Source organism: Macrobrachium rosenbergii, chromosome 11 (assembly GCF_040412425.1).
Source record: "Macrobrachium rosenbergii isolate ZJJX-2024 chromosome 11, ASM4041242v1, whole genome shotgun sequence".
Taxonomy (NCBI): Eukaryota; Metazoa; Arthropoda; class Malacostraca; order Decapoda; family Palaemonidae; genus Macrobrachium; species Macrobrachium rosenbergii.
The window spans coordinates 20,703,747-20,709,820 of NC_089751.1; positions in this window are offsets into that span (position 1 = coordinate 20,703,747).

Here is a 6,074-nt window from a genome sequence, read left to right on the forward strand (position 1 = left end):
AGAAACTGAGAAACATGAGCAAAAGACTGTTGGTTATGATGCATATATTTCGCAACCTGTTAACCTTGTATAAGTGGTTTTGTAGTTCACAGAATTCTTACCTTAAAAAGCTTTGTGGATAATTATTTGTAGACTGGGTTATTTGATCTCTCGTCAGGGGTCTTTATATCTAAGACTACTGTAGATTATTTTCGCAGTGGGTAAATGACTGAAAATGCTTTGTATAGTTAGGTCTAAAAGTAATGTTTTATGAATGACCTCAAATTCTTTTATTTTCAAGAAAGACTGTCCTTTCGTGGAAATCTTTGTTTTTAATTGTCACATTAATTATCAGATTCCGTTCTTTAAATAAGTATTTCTTTTGCCAAGTTCATGTAAATTCCAAGTTGCTGAACATTTCCTAAGATTAGAAAGCTTATTTTCTTAGGCAGAATTTAACATTTTTACTAACTCTGGATTTGATTAATTGTAACACATGCTGGTTTTTTAATGGCAGTTTACGTGAAACTGTTTCACAAAATTATTAAGTCTTAAATATGATTTATATTTCACGAGAGGTCTTACTGGTATAAGTTAGGTGTATCACAACATAAAGAGTGTCGAGTTATCCTTCTAGTCGAGCATACAACAATAAGACTTTTAATTATATATTTCGGACACATGCTGACCTTTCAAAAGGGGGTACCAGCTTGGGGCTTAAACACCTCCTAGTCTTAGATTATGATTCATTCTTGTACTTGACATAAAGAAGGGATAAATACCACAATGATCAATTTAGGAGGATGTGTGAGAAACCTTACAAATTGATAACATCATCAGTAATTAGGGAAAAATGGGTTTGTGAACAGAAATCCTGGAGGTTTTTTGATGGATGTGTATAGCCTAGAATGGACAGAAACAAACTGATTTGACGAGTTACCAACGTAAAGAGTAATATTGAAAGCTTAGTGTGTTAGAAAGGTTATTGCTCTTTCAATGAACACCATAAGAAATGGCATGCTGTGAATTTTGTAATTCAATTAAATTTCCAGACTTTACTGAATTTAGATTAATTTTAAAACAATGGTTTTTTCCCCTGTTTTTAATAGGGAACTACCCTTACAGATTAGAGGCTCGAGTAATATGAAATACTTCCCTTGATAAGCTTGTCAAATGTAGATGAAGTGGAAGCTATGAATAAGTTAGTTGCCCTTTCCTTACAGAAGTTACTCAAATATTAGATGCTAATTTTGGAGGCGTTTACTTCAGCTTATGATTATCATTCGATTTCAGGTGTTTGCGGATTTTCTCTAAGGATTATTGCCAAAGAAAGTGTTAGAATAGTTAATTGAACTTACAAATACATGTCCCTGATGTGATATAATGTGTTTATGTAATGGTGGTAATATTTCGAGGAATTTCTTTGCCTGGCACGTACGATACAAGATTTGATTTTCTAGCTTTTCAGATGATTTTGAGATTCTGCAACGTAGTAACTTTGGAATTCATTGTAATGTCGACTTAGTTAACAGGTAATATACATGATCTTGCGTAACTTGATTTAAGGCAGGGGCCAAGGTGTCCGTTGTGGATTTTCTTAGCTTTTACATTATTGTACAGTTATTCTTTGAAGATGTCGATGGATTTATGCAGATATTTTCCAAGTTTTAATCTTCTGAAGGTAGAGAAAGGTCGAAGTTACAATATTCACTCATTAATGGCATTCAGGTAGCCTACTGAAGACATCTCGTCTGGTGTTAGAGACGTCTTTTCCTTGATAGTGGTTTTGGTTTAGACCAAGTCCTTGTTTATGATGCTTAAGAATTTGAAGTGTCAGTTTAGGATGGTAGAATCCTGTAATGAGTGAAAGTAAAGATCAGAGTTTGACACTGATATTGTTGATAATAACATTCTTGATAGTAAATTTTGGTGTGCAGGAAATTTGGATAGCATCTAGTTTGCGATTATAAGAGAGATCGTAATAGAACTTTTTATTCAGTAAGCATTGCTTTCTTACATGGGATTTCCAGAACATTCATTCATGCTGATCTGGTCTTGGAGTCAGAAAAAATGTAGGTTCATGATGACAGGTAGGGAATTCAGTGAGAACTAGTTTGTGATAGTGGTATTTAGTATTTAAAAAGTGTTGGTGATTCTTTAGTATCCAGGTGTTATTAGGTGACAGTGGAGTTTGGTATTCAGGAAATGTTTGATGACAGTGAAATAAGGGGATCAGGTATTAATTCATAAAGAGAGTAGAGTTCGACATTGTGTCAGCTTGTAGTTTTGAGTTTGAGATATAGGTTTGTGTGTCGATCTTCACAGTAATTTGAGCTCCTGGCTCTGTTCATGATATTGGGTTGTCATGTTAGTGCACAATCATAGAATTCAGGATTCATCGTCATTGATATAATTTGAATCCAAAATATTAAGTTCTCAGTGCAGAATATATAACTTGGGCTTTGAATGATCTGGGATTTAGACAGCATATCTTTGTGATTACAAAGGGACCTAGAAGTGTTTGTTCTTGCTAAATTTAGATGCATATATTCTGTCAGTTGACGACAGTTTTAGAATTAGGAAGTTTGTTAGTCTGTGACTCTCATTTTATGACATCTGTTTGTCTTGATACTTGAGATTTCAGGAAGTTTCTTATGGTATCTTGCATTAAGGTAGTTTACATTTAGGGCACTTTTGATTCAAAAACTTTGTGATCATTTTAATTTTGGAAAAACATGGTAGTTAATATGTGATACATAGACCCTCGGGAAGTCGGTTTTTTTCATGATACTTTCCTTTCAGAAAGATTGTTTTTGCATTTTTGCACTCAGGAAGTTTTGGGTTTAGAAATTCTGCTAGTTTGGAATATTGTCCACAAGGAAAAGGTTTGTTAGTGATACATATTCATTTACAACGTTTGTATGGTTAACTTTTACCCTCAGGTTAGTTGGTTTATTAAAATTTTACCAGCAGGATGTCTGTTAGCTTTGAAACTTTTGCATTTGAGACGTCTGAATGTGTGTTTTTTCCCAGGAAATCTGAGAATCTGTGATCTTTGTTGCTAAAATATCTGTTAGTTCTGAGTTTTTTTCATATAGTTCTGTTAGCTTGTGTTTTTTACCTAGAAAGTTTGTTATTTTGAGTATTTTTTGCCTAGAAAGTTTGTTAGTTTGCGTGTTTTTGCATAAAAAATGTGTTAATTTGCGCATTTTTTGCCTAGAATGTCTGTTAGTTTGTCAGAAATTTTAGCTACTCCCTATAAGCCTCTGTGTTATTCATGCAATATTGGAATGAAATAGGTCGCAAATAGTGAGTTTTTATGCTAGAAGATATTGTTAGCACAAAAATTCTGTTGGTTCATAAAATTTTTGGTGTGAAAGTCTTCAAGTTTCTAATAATTTTGTGCAGAAAGTTAATTGGTTCTGAAGTGTTTTCATTCTCAAGAAATGTATTTATTTTTTCAGGGTTCTGTTGTCTTTAAAGTGTCTCGGCACAGGTTTTAGTTAAGTTAGTGATTTTATAACAGTTTTCAGAATAGTTTTTCAATTACATTTTTATTTTTTTTTTTATTTCATTTCCCAGGAAATGTGTACGGTTTGGGTATGTGTGTTTTTATAGAAAGACTGTTAATTTGTTGGTCTATAAAAGTTTGTTAACTTCGGGAGAGTATTTTGCCCAGACAGTGTCAGTTTGGAGGAGTATTTTTATACATAAAAGTGTGCTAGTTTACAAAAACTTTTACCTATAAATTGTGCAAGTTTGAAAGAATTGTAAGTTCAAACAGAGTGTCAGTTTCGGATAATTTTGTACTTGAAAAGTTTGTCAGTTTGAGAGTGTTTTGTACCTAAATAAGTGAAGTGTTCTGGTATGAGAGAGTTTCTAATAAAAAAAAAAAAAAAAAAAAAAAGGGCGTGAGGTCGGGGGAATTTCATAACTGAAAAGTGTTAATTTAGGAGACTTGTTCATAATAAGCGCGTCAGTTTCAGAAAGTTTTGTACTAAAAAAGTTTGTGAGTTTGGGAGAGGTTAATACCAGAGAAATTGTCAGTGTAGGAGGGTTTTATACATGAAAAGTGTGTCAGTCAGAGCGAGCTTTGTACTATAAGTATGCTGGTTTTGAGAGTTTCTTCTGAAAAAAAAAAGCTCGTCAGAGTGGGAACATTTTATATCTGGAAAATGTTAGTGCGTCAGTTTAGGGGATTTTGTACAAATAAGTGGCAGTTGGGAGAGGTTTCCACCCAAAAATTGTCGGTTAGAGAGTTTTACCCAACTCGTGTCAGTTGAGAGTTTTGTACCCAGTCTGAATTTGGGAAAGTTTTTCACCCAACATTGTCAGTTTTAGGTAATTCTCTACCTTAAAAGATTGCTAGTTTGGATGGCTTTTAGACCTGAAAAGTTTTTTCAGTTTGGGAGAATTTTGTTTTCAAAAACTGTCAGTTTAGGAAAGTTTTGTACGTAAAAACTGCCAGTTTGGTGGGTTTTGCTTGAGAAGTGTGTTAGTTTAGGAGAGTTTTGTTCCAAAAAAGTTAGTCAGACTGGGATATTTTTTCGCTCGTAGAGTATGTCAGGTTAGAAGAATTTTGCCCCTGAAAAGTGTCTCAGTTTGGGAGAGCTGTATACCTAAAAAAAATTTGGGATTGTTTTGTTCATGAAAAGTTTGTTTCCTTACCCTAAAAGTGTTTCATTTTGGGAGAGTTTTATACCCGAATTTTGTTAGTTTGGGAGTTTTATACACGAAAATTTTGGGAGAGTTGTGCACCCAAAATATATATCCTTTTGTGAAATTTTATACCTAAAAAATGTTTAAGTTTGGTAGAGGTTTTTTTTTTCCTAAATATTTATAGCCTTAGGAGAGTTTTGTACTTGAAAAGAGTGTCAGTTTGGGAGAGTTTTGTACATAAAAGTGAGAGTTGTGAAAGCTTTGCTCCTAGAAATTTTTGCAGTTTATGAAAGCATCATGCCTGAATGTTTGTCAGTTTGGGAGAGTTAGGGTCAGTTCATAAAAAGTTGGTAGGAAGCAGGTTATTGTGGTTGTAAACTTTCGATGAAGTTTTTCCTGGCCAGTGCTTTTGGTCATGAGCATAGCAATGGTAGTTCTGCCCTAATGGTCAACATGAAGGAACAGTCTTTAGTGTTTTTGTACCCTTGCTCTAGTGAGTATATGAACCTGTAGCTTTCATCTGTAGCCCTGTTGTAGTGAGATATGTTAAATAGGCAATTAAATAGACAATCTTCTTAGACTTATAACCTTGCCAGAGTGAGCACTTTAAAATAGTTTTCATAGATGCGTCTCTGTTATTTAACGTAAAGTAGTTTTTATAACCCTGTATTGATAAGAAATACCAAATGTTATTTTATAGTCTTGAAAAACACTGGAAGCTGAAAAATTTGAGATAACATCCGAACTTCAAACATCCAAAGAAATGTCACCATTAGGTGTTGGATATTTCTTCCTAATTACCTGGTAATGGGGTGAATTTGTAAGGTATTATTGCGCGGAACCTATAAAGGCCTGGTGGTCCACGTGCACGGTGAAGGTTGACGTTAGTCCGACCTGCTGCCCTGCTGGGGGAGGAAGACTGGGGCAGGAGGATAGTAGCTTTGCACGTCTCTGACCATTTACCTGACTCAATCACTTACATTGAAAGATGACTGGTCATAAGACTATTTACTAGGCGTTTGGGTCACTTGTCTGCTTTTGGAGGTACGGTATGTGTCTTGGTGTAAATAATTGCTTTTGTTGTAACACAGACAGGAGGATAACTTGTTGCTTTAAATAAAGTACAATTGACCGAAATTTGTCTCTGGCTTCCTTGTAAATTTCCTATATGAAATTTTATTTTCTTGTTCAGAACTGAAGGTAAAGTCATGTAAACTGCTGTTAACTAATTATGTATTAAATTAAGCACGTAACTTTTCATAATTTAACATGTGATTTAAAATTAGTTTGCAAAGAAAAATCTCAAAATATTAAGTTTTTTTTAACCATGCACATCATCAAAAAGTGCTACATGAGAATTAGTGTGCATGAAAACTTTATAAAGCTCTTAATTCAACTTAATTTTTTGTATTCCCAGCAAAGCCCAGCTAACATTG